Below are 19,591 nucleotides of genomic sequence, written 5' to 3' on the forward strand. Positions count from 1 at the left end.
ACACTGAACATTGAATATTGAAGATTGAACACTGAACATTGAACACTGAACATTGAACACTGAACATTGAGCACTGAACATTGAGCACTGAACACTGAACACTGAACACTGAACATTGAACATTGAACACTGAACACTGAACATTGAACATTGAACACTGAACATTGAACACTGAACATTGAGCACTGGACATTGAACATTGAACACTGAACACTGAACATTGAACACTGAACACTGAACACTGAACATTGAACACTGAACATTGAACATTGAACACTGAACACTGAACACTGAACATTGAACACTGAACATTGAACATTGAACACTGAATACTGAACATTGAACACTGAACACTGAACACTGAACATTGAATATTGAACATTGAACACTGATTACTGAACACTGAACATTGAACACTGATTACTGAACACTGAATATTGAACACTGAAGACTGAATAGTGAACAACGAACACTGAACTCTGAACATTGAACACTGAACACTGAACACTGAAAATTAAACACTAAACATTGAACACTGAACATTGAACTTTGAACATTGAACACTGAACTCTGAACACTGAGCGTTGAACACTGAACACTGAATAGTGAACATTGATCATTGAACATTAGACACTGAACACTGAACATTGAACACTGAACATTGATCATTGAACATTAGACACTGAATATTGAACATTGAACACTGAACACTGAACATTGAACACTGAACATTGAACATTGAACACTGAACACTGAACATTGAACATTGGACACTAAACATTGAACACTGAACACTGAACATTGAACATTGAACACTGAACACTGAAAATTAAACACTAAACATTGAACACTGAACATTGAACTTTGAACATTGAACACTGAACACTGAATAGTGAACATTGATCATTGAACATTAGACACTGAACATTGAGCACTGGACACTGAACATTGAACACTGAACACTGAACATTGAACACTGAACATTGAACACTGAACATTGAACATTGAACACTGAACATTGAACACTGAACACTGAACACTGAACTCTGAACATTGAACATTGAACACTGAACACTGAACATTGAACACTGAACATTGAACACTGAACATTGAACATTGAACACTGAACATTGAACACTGAACACTGAACACTGAACATTGAACACTGAACATTGAACATTGAACACTGAACATTGAGCACTGGACACTGAACACTGAACACTGAACACTGAACATTGAACACTAAACATTGAACACTGAACACTGAACACTGAACATTGAACACTGAACATTGAACACTGAACACTGAACACTGAACATTGAACACTGAACATTGAACATTGAGCACTGAAGATTGAACACTGAAGATTGAACACTGAACATTGAACACTGAACATTGAACACTGAACACTGAACATTGAACAGTGAACACTGAACACTGAACATTGAACATTGAACACTGAACACTGAACATTAAACATTGAACACTGAACATTGAACACTGAACATTGAACACTGAACACTGAACATTGAACAGTGAACACTGAACACTGAACATTGAACACTGAACATTGAGCATTGAACACTGAACATTGAACACTGAACATTGAACGTTGAACACTGAACATTGAACACTGAACACTGAACATTGAACATTGAACACTGAACATTGAGCATTGAACATTGAACATTGAACACTGAACATTGAGCATTGAACACTGAACATTGAACACTGAACATTGAGCATTGAACACTGAACACTGAATATTGAACACTGAACACTGAACATTGAAGATTGAAAATTAAACACTGAACACTGAACATTGAACACTGAACACTGAACATTGAACACTGAACATTGAGCATTGAACACTGAACATTGAACTCTGAACATTGAATATTGAACATTGAACATTGAACACTGAACATTGAACACTGAACATTGAACACTGAACACTGAACATTGAACACTGAACATTGAACACTGAACATTGAGCACTGGACACTGAACACTGAACACTGAACATTGAACACTGAACATTGAACATTGAACACTGAACACTGAACATTGAACACTGAACATTGAACATTGAACACTGAACATTGAACACTGAACATTGAGCACTGAACACTGAACATTGAACACTGAACACTGAACACTGAACATTGAACATTGAACACTGAACACTGAACATTGAACACTGAACACTGAACATTGAACACTGAACATTGAGCACTGGACATTGAACATTGAACAATGAACATTGAGCACTGGACACTGAACACTGAACACTGAACATTGAACACTGAACATTGAACACTGAACATTGAACATTGAACACTGAACATTGAACACTGAACATTGAGCACTGGACACTGAACACTGAACACTGAACATTGAACACTGAACATTGAACACTGAACATTGAACATTGAACATTGAACATTGAACACTGAACATTGAACATTGAACACTGAATACTGAACATTGAACATTGAACACTGAACACTGAACATTGAATATTGAACATTGAACACTGATTACTGAACACTGAACATTAAACACTGAACATTGAACACTGATTACTGAACACTGAACATTGAACACTGAACATTGAACATTGAATATTGAACATTGAACACTGATTACTGAACACTGAACATTGAACACTGAACATTGAACACTGATTACTGAACACTGAACATTGAACACTGAACATTGAACATTGAATATTGAACATTGAACACTGATTACTGAACACTGAAGTTTGAACACTGAAGATCAAACACTGAACATTGAACACTGAACATTGAACATTGAACACTGATTACTGAACTCTGAACATTGAACATTGAACACTGAACACTGAACATTGAACACTGAACACTGAACATTGAATATTGAACATTGAACACTGATTACTGAACACTGAAGTTTGAACACTGAAGATCAAACACTGAACACTGAACACTGAACACTGAACATTGAACACTGAACATTGAACATTGAATATTGAACATTGAACACTGATTACTGAACTCTGAACATTGAACATTGAACACTGAACACTGAACATTGAACACTGAACATTGAACACTGAACATTGAACACTGATTACTGAACTCTGAACATTGAACATTGAACACTGAACACTGAACTCTGAACATTGAACATTGAACACTGAACATTGAACACTGATTACTGAACTCTGAACATTGAACATTGAACACTGAACACTGAACTCTGAACATTGAACATTGAACACTGAACACTGAACTCTGAACATTGAACATTGAACTTTGAACACTGAACACTGAACATTGAACACTGAACTCTGAACATTGAACACTGAACATTGAACACTGAACATTGAACACTGATTACTGAACTCTGAACATTGAACATTGAACACTGAACACTGAACTCTGAACATTGAACACTGAACATTGAACACTGAACATTGATCACTGAACATTGAACACTGAACACTGAAGATCAAACATTGAACATTGAACACTGAACATTGAACACTGAAGATCAAACATTGAACATTAAACACTGAAGATTGAACATTGAACACTGAACACTGAATACTGAACATGGAATGTAGAGCACAGAAACAGGCTCTGTGGCCCACCACATTATGCCAAACTAATTAAACCAATGATACATAATTAACCTAATCATTTCTGCCTGCACGCTCCTCCATTTTCTGCTTATTTGTATTATTGTCTAAAAGTCCCTTAAGCACCTCTGTTATATCTGCCTTCACCACTGTTCCTGGCAACCCACTAGTCTGTGTAAGAAGCTTGCCCTAGACACTTCCTTTATATTGTCCTCCTCTCATCTTAAATGCATTCCCTCTAGTATCAGACCTTTCTCATCATCATCACTAAGTGTCGTGTCATCTGACATGGCCAAGCATGGTGACCATGGTTGTTCTTGGCAAATCTTTCTACAGATTGGTTTGCCATTACCTTCTTCTGGGCAGAGTTTTTACATGATGGGTGGCCCCGAACCGTTATCAACACTCTTCAGAGATTGTCTGTCTGGTCGCAGAACCAGGACTTGTGAAATGCACCTGCTGCTCGTATGATCATCCTCTACCTTCCATGCTTCCCTGTGTTGACATGACCTGATCGGGGTGAGGTGGAGGGGGGGGTACTGCTAAGCAGGTGCTACACCTTGCCCAAAGGTGACCTGCAACTCAAGTCAAGTCAAGTCACTTTTTATTGTCATTTTGACCATGACTACTGGTACAGTGCATAGTAAAAACAAGACAACGTTTTTCAGGACCATGGTGTTACATGACACAGTACAAAAACTAGACTGGGGAAGGGGTTGGCTTGAGTGCAGACACATCTAGCTCTGAGTCTCCAGCAAGGTCATTTGATTAACAGTTTGTCTATTGATCATAACAGAACATCTCTCCGGTGCTTCCCACTCCCTCCCCTCTCCCTTCCCTTTTTTCCAACCATGACTCCCCTCTTCCTGCCCCCTTCCCACTCTCAGTCCACAACAGAGACCCGTATCAGAATCAGGTTTATCATCATTTACATGTCATGAATTTTTTTTGTGGTATCAGTAGAGAGAATACATAAAATTACCGAAGTACTGTGCAGAAGCATTAGCTATATACTTCTGCCTAAGACTTTTGCACAGTACTGCATTTGAAAGAATCTTTTCTGAGTTTTTTTTATATCAGCATGCATTGTCAACCATCTCTTCTTTGAGAGTCTTCCGTCTTCCTAGTTTTAGGTTCGAGTCCAGGGCTTGAACCCCATGTGCATCTGGTATTCAGCTCATCTGGCCTCAAGATTCACTCCACACTCATTCAGGCTCTGTTCTGCAGGAGAAACCGTTCCCCTGATCTTTGTTAACTCAGGGCTTGCTAATTCATCCTTCTTGTCTACCAGTGCCACGGTTGAATAATTGACGATTACTAAAAGGAGTGTGAGAAGAGATAAATTGTCACGTTGGATCGCAAACAACAGCCAGAAATAAGCTCAGGCGTTCTGCAAGCGAGACTTCGATAGGCAGATGATTGTTTCAAGGAGCACAATGATAAGAGTCGCAGCTTGGGTCATTTGGGAAATGACAGTTGTGCTAAGCGATTGCTTTAGAATCTTTTCTGGTCGCAGGGAGCAAGTTCTTGCATTCTTATCACGCCTCTTGGAACCCCGGGGTATCCCCAAACATTTTTAACCGATGCAGTAGCTCTGGTGCGGTAGTGTGGTGTTTAGCACAGGGAAGAAGATGAGAAAAATTTCTTCACTCAGAAATAAGCGATTCTTTGGAATTGTTTTACTTTAGCTGGAGAATATAGGGATAAGATTAGTACATATTCCCATGTTAGTAACTGACAACACACACAAAATGCTGGTAGAACACAGCAGGCCAGGCAACATCTATAAGGAGAAGCACTGTCGACGTTTCGGGCCGAGACCCTTTGTCAGGACTAACTGAAAGGAAAGATAGTAAGAGAATTGAAAGTAGAGGGGGGAGGGGGAAATGCGAAATGATAGGAGAAGACCGGAGGGGGTGGGATGAAGCTAAGAGCTGGAAAGGTGATTGGCAAAAGTGATACAGAGCTGGAGAAGGGAAAAGATCATGGGACAGGAGGCCTCAGGAGAAAGAAAGGAGGTGGGGGAGCACCAGAGGGAGATGGAGAACAGACAAACAACTAAATATGTCAGGGATGTGGTAAGAAGGGGAGGAGGGGCATTAACGGAAGTTAGAGAAGTCAATGTTCAACTGATACGGGATTAATGAGGGAAACTGACCAAACTTTAGCCACACTCTCACCGAATGCTGAAGGCTGCCAAAGGGTCTTAGCCCATAGATGCTGCGTTCCTCCAGCATTTTGTGTGTGTTGCTGAATGGTGAAGCAGCTATGAGGGGCGGAAGGGTCTTCTGCCTCTTTGTCTTATGTTATATTTTGTTGACTTGCACTCAGAGGCCACTTTAGATACTTGTGTACCAAATAAAGTTGTCTCTGGCCGTACGTTCATGGTCTTCTGCAGCTGCAGTCCATCCACTTCAGGGTTCGACGTGTTGTGCATTCAGAGAAGCTCTTCTGCACACCACTGTTGTAATGTGTGGTTATTTGAGTTACTGTCACCTTCCTGTCAGCTTGACCCAGTCTGGCCATTCTCCTTTGACCTCTCTCACTAACCAGGCATTTTTGCCCAGAGAGCTGCTGCTCATTGATGTGTTTTTTTGTCTATTGTGTGTGAAAATCTCAGGAACTCTAAGTACTCCTTCTTGAGTGCTGTTGGGGTGGATGGCCTGTCTGGGGGAAGCAACAGTGGCCGTGCCTCTGGCACAGAGTCTGGCTCAGAAGGGTACGGAAAGGAAGATGAAGGCAGTAGTGATAGGGGACTCTATAGTTAGGTGGTCAGACAGGCGATTCTGTGGATACAGGAAAGAAACACAGATGGTAGCTTGCCTCCCTGGTGCCAGGGTCCGGGATGTTTCTGATAGTATCCACAATATCCTGAAGTGGGGAGGTGAACAGCCAGAGGTCGTGGTACATATTGGTATCAATGACATAGGTAGGAAAAGGGAGGAGGTCCTGAAAACAGACTACAGGGAGTTAGGAAGGAAGTTGAGAAGCAGGACCACAAAGATATTAATCTTGGGATTACTGCCTGTGCCACACGACAGTGAGTATAAGAATAGAATGAGGTGGAGGATAAATGCGTGGCTGGGGGATTGGAGCGGGGGCAGGGATTCAGATTTCTGGATCATTGGGACTTCTTCTGGGGCAGGGGTGACCTGTACAAAAGGACGGGTTGCACTTGAATCCAAGGGGGACAATATCCTGGCGGGAACATTTGCTAAGGCTATTGGGGAGAGTTTAAACTAGAATTGCTGGAGGTGTGAGAACTGAACTGAAGAGACGGAGGAAGGGGTGGTTTGCTCACACATAGAGAAAACTTGGAGACAATGTGAGAGGGAGGGGATATGCAGATGACAGAGAAGGGATACACTTAAACTGATGGTTTGAGATGTGTCTATTTTATTGCAAGAAGCATCATGAACAAGGCAGATGAGAGAGCGTGGATCAGTACTTGGAGCTGTGATGTTGTGGCCATTGCAGAGACTTGGATAGTTCAAGGGCCAGAATGGTTACTTCGAGTGCCAGGCTTTAGATGTTTCAGAAAGGACATGGAGGGAGGCAAAAGAGGTGGGGGCGTGGCACTGCTGATCAGAGATAGTGTCATGGCTGAAGAAAAGGAGGAAGTCATGGAGAGGTTATCTATGGAGTTTCTGTGGGTGGAAGTTAGGAATAGGAAGGGGTCAATAACTCTACTGGGTGTTTTTAATGGCCCACCCAATAGTAACAGGGACATTGAGGAGCAGATAGGGAGAACGATTCTGGAAAGGTGTAATAATAACAGGGTTGTTATGGTGGAAGATTTTAATTTTCCAAATATTGATTGGCATCTCCCTAGAGCAAGGGGTTTAGATGGGGTGGAGTTTATTAGGTGTGTTCAGGAAGGTTTCCTGACTCAATATGTAGATAAGCCTACAAGAGGAGAGGCTGTACTTGATCTGGTATTGGGAAATGAATCTGGTCAGATGTCAGGTCTCTCAGCGGGAGAGCATTTTGGAGACAGTGAACACAATTCTATCTCCTTTACCATAGCATTAGAGAGGGATAGGAACAGACAAGTTAGGAAAGCATTTAATTGGAGTATGAAGCTATCAGGCAGGAACTTGGAAGCATAAATTGGGAACAGATGTTCTCAGGGAACTGTATGGCAGAAATGTGGCAAATGTTCAGGGGATACTTGCATGGTGTTCTGCATAGGTACATTCCAATGAGACAGGGAAAGGGTGGTAGGGTACATGAACCATGGTGTACAAACGCTGTTGTAAATCCAGTCAAGAAGAAAAGAAAAGCTTTTGAATCTTACGAAAGATTCAAAAAACTAGGTAATGACAGAGATCTATAAGGCTAACAGGAAGGAGCTTAAAAATTAAATTAGGGGAGCCAGAAGGGGCCATGAGAAGGCCTTGGCGCACAGGGTTAAAGAAAACCCCAAGGCATTCTACAAGTATGTGAAGAGCAAGAGGATAAGACATGAGAGAATAAGACCAATCAAGTGTGACAGTGGAAAGTGTGTATGGAACCGGAGGAGATGGCAGAGGTACTTAATGAATACTTTGCTTCAGTATTCACTACGGAAAAGGATCTTGACGATTGTAGGGTTGACTTACAGTGGACTGAAAAGCTTGAGCATGTAGACATTAAGAAACAGGAAGTGCTGGAGCTTTTGGAAAGCATCAAGTTGGATAAGTCTCTGGGACCAGATGAGATGTACCCAGGCTACTGTGGGAGGTGAGGGAGGAGATTTCTGAGCTTCTGGCAATGATCTTTGCATCATTAATGGGGATGGGGGAGGTTCCAGAGGATTGGAGGGTTGCAGTTATTTTCCCTTATTCAAGAAAGGAAGTAGAGATAGCCCAGGAAATTATAGACCATTGAGTCTTACCTCAGTTGTTGGTAAGTTGATGGAGAGGTATAATATGATTAGGAATAGTCAGCATGACTTTGTCAAAGGCCTTACGAGCCTGATTGAATTTTTTGAGGATGTGACTAAACACATTGATGAAGGAAGAGCAGTAGATGTAGTGTATATGGATTTCAGCAAGGCATTTGATAAGGTACCCCATGCAAGGCTTATTGAGAAAGTAAGGAGGCATGGGATTCAAGAGGACATTGTGCTGTGGATCCAGAACTGGCTTGCCCACAGAAGGCAAAGAGTGGTTGTAGACGGGTCATATTCTGCATGGGGGTCGGTGACCAGTGGAGTGCCCCAGGGATCTGTTCTGGGACCCCTACTCTTTGTGTTTTTTATCAATGACCTGGATGAGGAAGTGGGGGGATGGGTTAGTAAGTTTGTTGATGACACAAAGGTTGGGGGTGATGTGGACAGTGAGGAGGGTTGTCAGAGGTTACAGCGGGACATTGATAGGATGCAAAACTGTTCTGAGAAGCGGCAGATGGCGTTCAACCCAGATAAGTGTGAGGTGGTTCATTTTGGTAGGTCAAATAAGATGTCAGAATATAGTATTAATGGTAAGACTCTTGACAGTGTGGAGGATGAGAGGGATCTTGGTGTCTGAGTCCAAAGGACACCCAAAGCTGCTACGCAGGTTGACTCTGTGGTTAAGAAGGCATATGGTGTATTGGCCTTCATCAATCATGGGATTGAGTTTAGGAGCTGAGAGATAATGTTGCAGCTATATAGGACCCTGGTCTCGGAGTACTGTGCTCAGTTCTGGTCACCTCACTACAGGAAGGATGTGAAAACCATAGAAAGGGTGCAGAGGAGATTTACAAGGATGTTACCTGGATTGGGGAGTATGCCTTATGAGAATAGGTTGAGTGAACTCGGCCTTTTCTCCTTGGAGCGACAGAGGATGAGAGGTGACCTGACAGAGGTGTATAAGATGATGAGAGGTATTGATCGTGTGGATAGTCAGAGGCTTTTTCCCAGGGCTGAAATGGCTATCATGAGAGGGCACAGGTTTAAGGTGCTTGGAAGTAGGTAGAGAGGAGATGTCAGGGGTAAGTTTTTTACTCAGAGAGTGGTGAGTGTGTGGAACGGGCTCCCGGCGATGGTGGTGTAAGTGGAAACGATAGGGTCTTTTAAAACACTCCTGGATGGGTATATGGAGCTTAGAAAAATAGAGGGCTAAGGGTAGTAAAGTAAGTACAGGTTTGTCACAGCATTGTGGGCTGAAGGGCCTGTATTGTGCTGTAGGTTTTCGATGTTTCTCTGTTTCTATGAAATCAACAGTTTCTGAGAATCACACTGTCTGGCACCACCAGTCATTCCATGATCGGTCATTCAGATCACATTTCTTCCTCACTGATGTTTGGTCTGAACAACTGAACCTCTTGACCATGTCAGTGTGCTTTTACGCATTGAGCTGCTGCCACATGATTGGCTGATTAGATATTTGCATTAACAAGTAGGTGTGCACGTGGACTGAAGGTAGAGGTCGCTGAGTGCGTGCGAGGAGTTTAAACAGTCTCGCCATGACTGCGTAGGTTTCCGCCGGGTGCTCTCTCTTCCTCCCACGCTCCAAAGCCGGTTCATTGGTCACATGGGTGCGATTGGGGGTCGTGGGCTTGTTGGGCCATAAGAGCCTGTTACCTCTAATGCAGGATTAGTGAAAGAGTGGGTGACTGGTGACCACAGGGACACAAAGAGCTGAAGGACCAAAATGCGCGATGACTCTACAACATTCGACCCCTAGTTTCTGCTAACTTAACTAATTTCAGGGGAAAGATGGTGGGGATTCGGTTGCTGTACTGACATGATAAGGTGAACAGTTATAACAGTGTGTTTGTGCATTGTAGAGCAATGCAGCACAATACAGGTACTCTGGCCCACAACGTTGTGTTGCCCTTTTAACTTACTCGAAAGCTTCCCTCCACGGTAGTGCAGTGTCGTGGTAGTGTAGTGGTTGGAGCAACCCTGCTACAGTGTCAGTGACCCCTGCTGCTGTCTGTGAGAAGTTTGTACATTCTCCCCGTGACTGTGTGGGTGCTCTGATTCTCTCCTACTTCCCGGAGGGTTACAGTTAGTGAGTTGTGACCAAGCTATTTACGGCCTCCTTCTGATCCTATATCTTATGGCCTCATTTTTCTTTCATCCATGTGCCTTAAAAGCCCCTAATGTATCTGCCTCCACCACTACCCCTGGCTGGGTATTCCATGCACCCGTCAGTCTCTCTGTTTTAAAAAAACTGACTCTGATATCTCCCCTATACTTTCATCCAATTGCCTTAAAATTGTGTTCTTTGTATTATCCATTTCTGTCCTGGGAGAAAGTCACTTAACCGATGCCTCTTACCATCTTGTACACCTCTATCAAGTCACCTCCCATCTTCCTTCACTCCAAAGAGCAAAGCCTAGTTTTCTCATTACACCTTCATGAGGCATGCTCTCTAATCCAGGCAGCATCCTGGTAAATCTCCTCTGCACCCTCTCTAAAGTTTCCACATCCTTCCTATAATGAGCTGACCAGAACAGAACCCAATATTCCGAGGATAGCCTAAACAGAGTTTTATAGAACTGCAACCTTACCTTGCGACTCTTGAACTCAGTCCCCCAATTTGTGTCTTAAAAGAGATTACAAAGCCTTGGAACATCCTCAAAGGCACTGTCACCAAATGATTGTACTTCTCGTAGCGCCTGGTTTGCAACGTTCCCCTTCCAGTGTTGCTGCTGCGATCTCAAACCCCTAATCCGACCTTTTCTTTTATTGTCACATTAGCATTTCTTTTCACACAACTTCAGTTCACTCTGCCATCTCAACATCGGCTTTATTTGTGATGTGTACAGTACTCTGCAAAAGTCTTGGGAACATATGTATAGTTATGGACAGTACTGTAGTAATTTTATGTATTGCACTGTACTGCTGCCACAAAATTTCATGACATTTGTGAGTGATGATAAACCCGATTCTGATATGGGTCTACATTGTGGACTGGGGCAGGGAGGGGGGAATCATGGTTGGGGAAAGAGGAAGGGAGGGGGAGGAAGTGGGAAGCCCAAGAGAGACATTCTGTAATGATCAATAAACCAATTGTTTAGAATCAAATGACCTTGGCTGGTGTCTCATGTCTGGATGTGTCTGCACCCACGTCACCCCCTGCCCCTCGCACTCCTTCTCGGCCACCTGTCCCACACCCCTCCTACAATGCTCTACCCTCACCATTCCCAACATCCTTTGCTGCCATCAGATTTACAAACTCGCTCTCTGCTCCATGTTGACAAATAGAGTACTGTGCAAAAGTCTTCAGCCCCCTGGCTATATATATATATCACATGCCCAAAACCTACTAACCCTAACCCCTTTGTCATTGGAATGTGGGAGGGAACAGGAGCACCCAGGGGTAATCCACATGATCACAGGATAACGTACAAGTTCCTTACAGAGAGCAGTGCAGGGAACTGAAAGCTGAGTGACCTCTGGCACTGTAAAGCATTGTGCTAATCACAATGCTACTAAACAGTCCTTCAGCACCTCTCTTCTGTTTTGTAGTTTGTATTTTTTACTGCTTACTCAGGCGATCAAGAAATTTCCTTGCACCCTGTTGTGTATGACAATAAACTAATCCAATAAGATCTGATGAAACAATACTTTAAAAAAAATAAAACAGGGAATACTAAAAAGACACAGCAGGTCAGGCAGCATCTACGGAGAGAGAAATGGAGAGGTTTCAGATTAGCAAAGGGCCTTGCCTCTCTTTTGATGCTGCCTGACTTCCTGAATGTTGCCAGCATTTTCAACTTCCGTTTCAGATTTCCTGCATCTGCAGGTTTTCGATTTTCTACCTCTTTCCCTGGGTTGGCTGACAGAGAAACATCGTCTGATTCACTGTTGCCATCATGGCTCCCACCGGGTCCATGGATCAGCTCAGAAGCAACAGCTCGGTAACATAGTGGTTAGCACAGCACCAGTAATTACTGATCCGGGTTCAATTCCCACTGTTGTCTGTATGCAGTTTGTACCTTCTCCCCATGACCACATGGGTTTCCTCCAGGTGGTCTGGTATCCCCCCACAGTCCAATTACAGAAGGATTAGGGTTAGTAAGTTGTCGGCAGGATATGTTGGCAGAAGTGTGGCCCGGCACATTGTCGCTGACTTGATTTGATTTGACACAAACGCGGATCTCACTGTATGTTTCTGTTTCAATGTACGTGTGACAAATAAAGCTAATCTTTGGAAACGCTTACAAGGTGGGCCTTCATTGGTGAGGGTGGCATTATTTAAATGCCGCTAGTTGCCCTTGAGGAATGAGCAATGAATCTGTGTGATGAACACAGTACAACAGGATAGGTAGTTCTAGGGCATTAACCCAGCGACACTGGATGAAGCTCCCGGAGACGTTCCCAGTCTAAAACTCTCCTTTGATTGGAGATGTTCTGACTTGTGGCTTGCAGCATATACTCAGGTAGTGTTTACTGTCAGTTATGCTGCTGGAGTTTAGGGCAGCAATAAAGATCTCCAGCTCTGGTGGTGCTCAGAGCATCTTTCATCATGCCAGTAGCTTCACTACCATCACACTCAGATGTCGAAGGACTCCTCTTTGCTGCTTCCGTAACAATGGTATTTAACCTATCAGGGTTGTTTGGCCCTGAGCTGAACCCCCGAACCTGGAGGACCGGCGGACCACTCTTGGTCTGACCTCTACCCTTTGACCTTTTTGGCAGGGTTGATTAGACCAAGAGTCACAACGTAAAGCCCTGACTCCAGCCAACGTAGCTCTCTGGGTCTGAGGCACACAAGCCTCCAAACCCTACGACAAGGTTGTGGTCCTCTTGGAGGATTTAGGCAGTGCATTGGGAACTAGTTGACTGGGTTGATACTTTTTGTGCGGTGTGCCGATATAGGTTCCTGACCTCGGAGGTCAATGAAACTAAATGCTGGTCGGGTCAGAACTTTTGGCTCACTCTTCCTGTATCTGTCAGCATTTACAATCCACAAACAACCATAAGTACACACACACACAGAGTCTCTTCCCCGGGGTTGGGGAGTGAAAACCTAGTGGGCATAACTACACGAGCAAACACGAAGAAATCTGCAGATGCTGGAAATTCAAACAACAACACACACAAAATGCTGGTGGAACATCTGTAGAGAGAAGCGCTGTTGAAGTTTCGGGCCGAGACCCTTCGCCAGGACTTCTCCCTATAGATGCTGCCTGGCCTGCTGTGTTCCACCAGCATTTTGTGGGCATAATTATAAGGTGGGAGGGGAGAAATTTAATAAGAAATTGAGGGTCAACCTTTTCCTTGGGGATTTTGGGCATATGGAACAAGCTGTCACAGGAAGTAGCCGAGGCAAGTACCTTAAAAACATTTAAAAGACTTTGGACAGGGAAGAAAGGCTTAGAGGGGTATGGGCCAAATGCAAGCAAATGGTATTAGCTCAGACGGGCATCTTGGTTGCCATGGACTGGTTGGGGGTGAAGGACTGTTTGACTCGTTCACACACCATAGCTGAGCGGCAGCTAACTGAGATGTAAACGCAGAAGATTCTGCAGGTGCTGGAAATCCAAAGCAACTCAAACAAAATGCTGGAGGGACTCATAAGCTCAATCAGCAGCTATGGAGGGAATAAACAGTCGACATTTTGGGCTGAGGCCCCTGTTTATGTCTCTCTACAGAAGCTGCCTGACCTGCTGTATTCCTCCAGCATTTCATGCCTTGCTTTTTGAAGTTACGCTCCTTTTGTGAAGGCAATTGGTTTTGCCCATGAAGCTCACACAAACAACAATGACATCAGGGATTGCTGATGGTGCTGTTACTGGGTGGGACATCTCATCTCACCCAAAGAAAAGTGGGATATCATTTATTTCCATTAATTAAGAGTCCAAGATCTCCTTGTCAGAAAAAAAACATGTTTTTCAACAGTTATGCACATGAATGAGGCAGTAGATGAAGTTCTGATGAATATTTTATGAAATCTCTATCCTCCCAAGTAGATGCAAACAACAACAAGGCATTCACACTTATTTATTTTTTATACACCGAAGGACAGCAGGCTTAAACTGGTCAGAAGCTGTCCGATTTCAGCAGTCTGTGCTCCCTCACTATCTTCCCAACCTCCCTGGAGTCCACACTTCGCAGAAATTGGCTCCTCCACTTCTGGACACTTGTGATCTCACTCTTGGTGAAGGGCCAGATGCTAGTCTTCCCACCAACAAACTTCTTGTAAAATGGTGTGTAATTTATGATTAATTTATGTTTTTTTTTCTCTGGTGAGTGCTGCTTATCTGATGTTATGAGCCTGCAATGCTGCTGCAAGTTGGTTGTTCATTGCACCTGTTCATACATCTGACAGTAAACTTGACTTTGACATCTCCACTACCCTATCCTCTCTACCTGTCCACCTTTGCTCTTTAAAGTGGCTCGATAAGACTTGTTTCTTTGGCTGAGCATTTTCTGATTTGTCCTTGCATTTGATTTTCTGACAAAGTTTGTGTGGTGATTCATCTCGTGCTATGGTACCGATTGAACAATACCCAGTCAGCTCAAGTTGTTGCTGCTTTTATAGATTTTAACGTGTCTGTTCACTTCAGATTAAATTTGTGTACTTTTAACGAAATTACGCGATTTCTCCATGCTCTCCCGATACCACTGGAGAGAAACGGGGAGCTACTGCAAGAATTGTGTTGAGTTAGAGTCTCAACATGGTTTGGACTGGGCAGGTCAGGCAGCATCTTTACTTACTTTGCTGTCTGTTGCACCACTGGTGTTTAGGGCAGCAATGAAGGTCTTCCACCTCTGGCGGTGCTTCCTCTTGGTTTTCACTGTTATCAGTTGTGCAAGTCTCAGGTACACCGTCACACTCAGGTGTAGAGGGTTCTTCATCGCTGGTTTACAAGTTAGGGCTCTCCAGGTCATCGAGACATGTAAGCCTCCGAACAACAACAAGGTTGCAGTCCTCTTGGAGAAGGCAGCGTCTATGGACAAGTATAAACAGTTGGTGGTTCCCGTCTTGGCTGTCTATTCCTCTCCGTAGATGCCACCGTGCCAGCTGGTGGCGCAGTGGCATCAGCAATGGACTTCGGGGCGAGAGGTCCCGAGTTCGAATCCGGCCGGCTCCCTTGCACGCTCTCCATCCGTGCCTCTGGGTTGAGTGTCGAGCTAGTAACTCGACCTCGTAAAAAAAAAACTCTGCCAGGCTTTCAGATGCCCAAGATGAGCAATCATCAAAAAGATCAGGTCCGGATTTGCAGAATCTCTTGTGTCTCTGACAATGGTTGGTGTAAACCCACTAAGAGTTACCAGGACAGATAGAAACCAAAATACTTTAATAGACACACGAGTGTGATGAGAAAATGTTTTTACACGGTTTTACATGTTTTTACATGATAGCATAGCAGTTAGCATAACGATTAAAAGCACCACTGATCAGGGTTCAATTCTGCCCGTCTATATGCTCGCCCTATGACTATATAGATTTGTTCCCACATTCCAAAGACACATTGGGTGAGGTTAGCAAGTTGTGAGCATGCTATTCTGGCACAGAAGCATGGTCACACTAACATGCCACCTCCTACACTACCATACTGATTATAAAATTATGAGAGGCTTAGATAGAGTAGGCAGCCTGTATTTTTCCCAAAGTTACAAAAATCAAATACTAGAGGACATCTATTTAAAGCAAGAGGGGTAAATTCAAAGGAGATCATTATCATCATTACCACCATCATCATCATCATCATCATCATCATCATCATCATCATCACCATCACCATCATTATCATCATCACCATGAGTATGATGATGATCATCATGTGCTTTATCGTATGAGGTAGGTGACTATTTTCATGATTGTTTGCCATTGCCTTCTTCTGGTCAGTGTCTTTACTCTCCAAAGATCTTCTGCCTGGCGTCAGAGGTCGCATAGCCAGGAGTTGTGGTATACACCAACTGCTCATACGACCATCCATCATGGTTTCACATGACCCTGATCGGGGGCTAACCAGGAGCTACACCTTGTCCAAGGGTGACCTACAGGCTAGTGGAGACAAGGAGTGCCTTACGCCTCCTTTGTAGAGATGTACCTCCACCTTGCCACCTCAAAGGAGATACACAGGGCAAATTTTTAACAGGGTGGGTGCTTGAAATGCACTGCTGGGATAATGGTGGAGGCAGATAAAATAGAGTCATTTATAAGGCTCTTAGACAGGCACATGAATGTGCAGAGAATGGAAGGATGTGGATAAAATAAGGACAGAATGAATTAGTTTAGCTGGGTAGTGAGTTTTGGATTTAATTAGTTACGCACAACTTTGTGGGCCGAAGAGCCTGTTACTGTGTTATACCATTCTTTGTTCTGCCTAAAGCGACCCTGGACAGAATGCAATATTCTGCATCTAAGTCTTCCAAGAATTTGGCTGTGAGCTTTCTAAATTAGCACATATGCTGTGTTAACTGGATATTCTTCATTTGTTAATTTACCTCCTCCAAGAATTCCATTAGATTCATGAGGTGTGACCTATTGCATCCTAACCCCCGCTGACGGCTCCTTCTGGCTTTGCCAGATGTTTGACAGGCTGGTTTATCCCTTCCAGATGTCTACGCTCCTTGTCTCCTCTGATGATCAGTCTGTCCCTAGCTTTTCCCTGACAACCCTTTCTTTGTTTGCCAAACTGTCACAAACTCGATCCGGAACCTAACATCCTCGCATGGTGATTTCCCAAAGACCTTCTTGCTGCTTCCTGCCACCTACTCTCTGACTGGAAGCCTGTGACCAGTGGCTCGGCATTCAGGATGGCTTAGTGAGGGAAGGCAGAGAGTGGTAGTAGATGGCTGCTGCTCGGAGGCCTTTGAGAACATACCAGAAATATCCAAATCAAAAGCCATGGATGAACCAGAAGATTCACAGGCTGATGAGGACTATATTTGGCGTTCACAGAAGTCCAGGTACAACCTACAGAAGGCTATATTAAGAGCAAACAATTTTAATTGAAGTTAGAGATGGAATTGGATGCATGTCAGCCTTGGCAGGGCTTGCAGGCCATTACTTCCCACAAAGTGAAACCAAACATCAGGACTGGCAGTGATGCTTCACTCCCAAATGAGCTTGACGACGTTTATGCATGCTTTGAAAGGGAGAATAAAACTACAGCTTTGAGGATTCCTGCAGTGTCTGGTGACTCTGCGATCGGTCTCTCTCGGAGCCCTGCAGCAGAGCGTCTTTCAAGAAGGCGAACCCTCGCAAGATGTCAGTTCCTGATGGTGTACTTGGTAGAGCACTGAAAGCCTGCGTCAACCAACTGGCGGGAGTGTTCGAGGACACAGTCGAAGGTTCCCATCAGCTTCAAAAGGACAACGATCATGCTCATACTCAAGAAGAGCAGGATGAGCTACCTCGATGATTCTCACATTTTCTGAGAGGAAAATGCTTTGAGAGGCTGCTCATGGCCAGAACCAACTTTTGTCTGAAAAAGGATCTAAGCCGCTGCAGTTTGCCTATCGCCACAATAGGTCTACAGCGGGTGTCATCTTACTGGCTCCCCACTCGGCCTTGGACCACCTAGACAACAGCAATACCTACGTCAGGCTGCTGTTTATTGTCTACAGCTCAGCATTCAACACAATCATACCCCCAGTACTAATCAAGAAGCTCCACAATCAGGGCCGCTATACCTCCCTCTGTAACTGGATCCTAGCCAGAAGACCACACAGCCAGAGAAGTTCGGAAATAAAATTTCCTCCTCTCTCAGTTTGGAACTAACATCTCCTCCTTGCTGACAACCAACTTTGGCACACCTTAAGGATGCATGCTTAGCCGCACTGCTTTACTCTCTCTACACCCACGATTGTGCGGCCAGGCACTGCTCAAATGCCATCTCTAAAATTGCCTGTGTCACAACCATAGGGGCAGAATTTCAGATGGCAATGGGAAGGTGTACAGGAGTGAGATGAATCAGCTGGTTGAGTGGTGTTGCAACAGCAACCTTGCACTCAATGTCATTAAGACACTGTGGACCTCAGGGAAGGGAAGGTGAAGGAATACTTGCCAGATATTATTGAAGGACCAACAGCGGAGAGGTTGAACAGTTTCAAGCTCCTGGGAGTCAGCATCACTGAGGATCTATCCTGGGCCCAAGATATTGAAGAAATCATAAAGAAAGCACGGTAGTGACTATATTTCTACAGATGTACCATGGACAGCACCCTAACTGGTTGCATCAAAGTTATCGAGGGGCCACTGCACAGGATTAGAAAGCTGAAAACTCAGCCAGCTCCAACATGGGCTCCAGCCTCTCCAACATCAAGGTCAACTTCTCAATGCGATGCCTCAATAAGGCCACATCCGTCATTAAGGAGCCCACTCTTCTCACTGCTGTCATCAAGGAGGAGGTACAGGGGCCTGAAGGCTCACAGTCAATATTTTGGAGGCATTCCCTTCCCCTCCACTGTCAGATTTCTGAACAGACAATGAGCCCATATATTCTTTTTATGCATCGCACTGTACTGCTGCTGCCAGACAACACATTTCATGACATGTGCCAGTGATATTACACCTGATTCTGATTCTGTGACTCATGGTGTGCTGCAGGAATCAGTGCTGGGGCTGTTGTTTTCTTGTCATAGTCAGAGAGAAGTACAGCACAGAAACAGGCCATTCAGCCCATCTAGTCCTTACTGAAACTGCCTACTCCCAATGACCTGCACTGGGACCATAGAACGTACCTCTATTATCCACGTACTTAAACTTCTCTTGAGTGTTGAAATCAAGCTCATGTGCACCACTTGTGCTGGCAGCTCATTCCACACTTTCATGATCCTCTGAGTGAAGGAGTTTCCCTTCAAGTTCCCCTTAAACTTCTCACCTTCTCAACGCATGGCTTCTGTGCCAATGATCTGGATGGTAATCTGCGTAGACGGGATCAGCAAATTTGCAGGTGACGCCAAGACAGCGGGCAGCGAGGAAGATGACCGAAGTTTGCGGTGGGATCTTGAAGAATGAGTTGAAAAGTGGCAGGTGGAACTTAATGCAGGCAGGTGTGAGGTGGTGCATTTTGGAGGACAAACCAGAGTG

The sequence above is a fragment of the Hypanus sabinus genome, chromosome 29 (assembly GCF_030144855.1).
Source record: "Hypanus sabinus isolate sHypSab1 chromosome 29, sHypSab1.hap1, whole genome shotgun sequence".
In the NCBI taxonomy this organism is placed as follows: domain Eukaryota; kingdom Metazoa; phylum Chordata; class Chondrichthyes; order Myliobatiformes; family Dasyatidae; genus Hypanus; species Hypanus sabinus.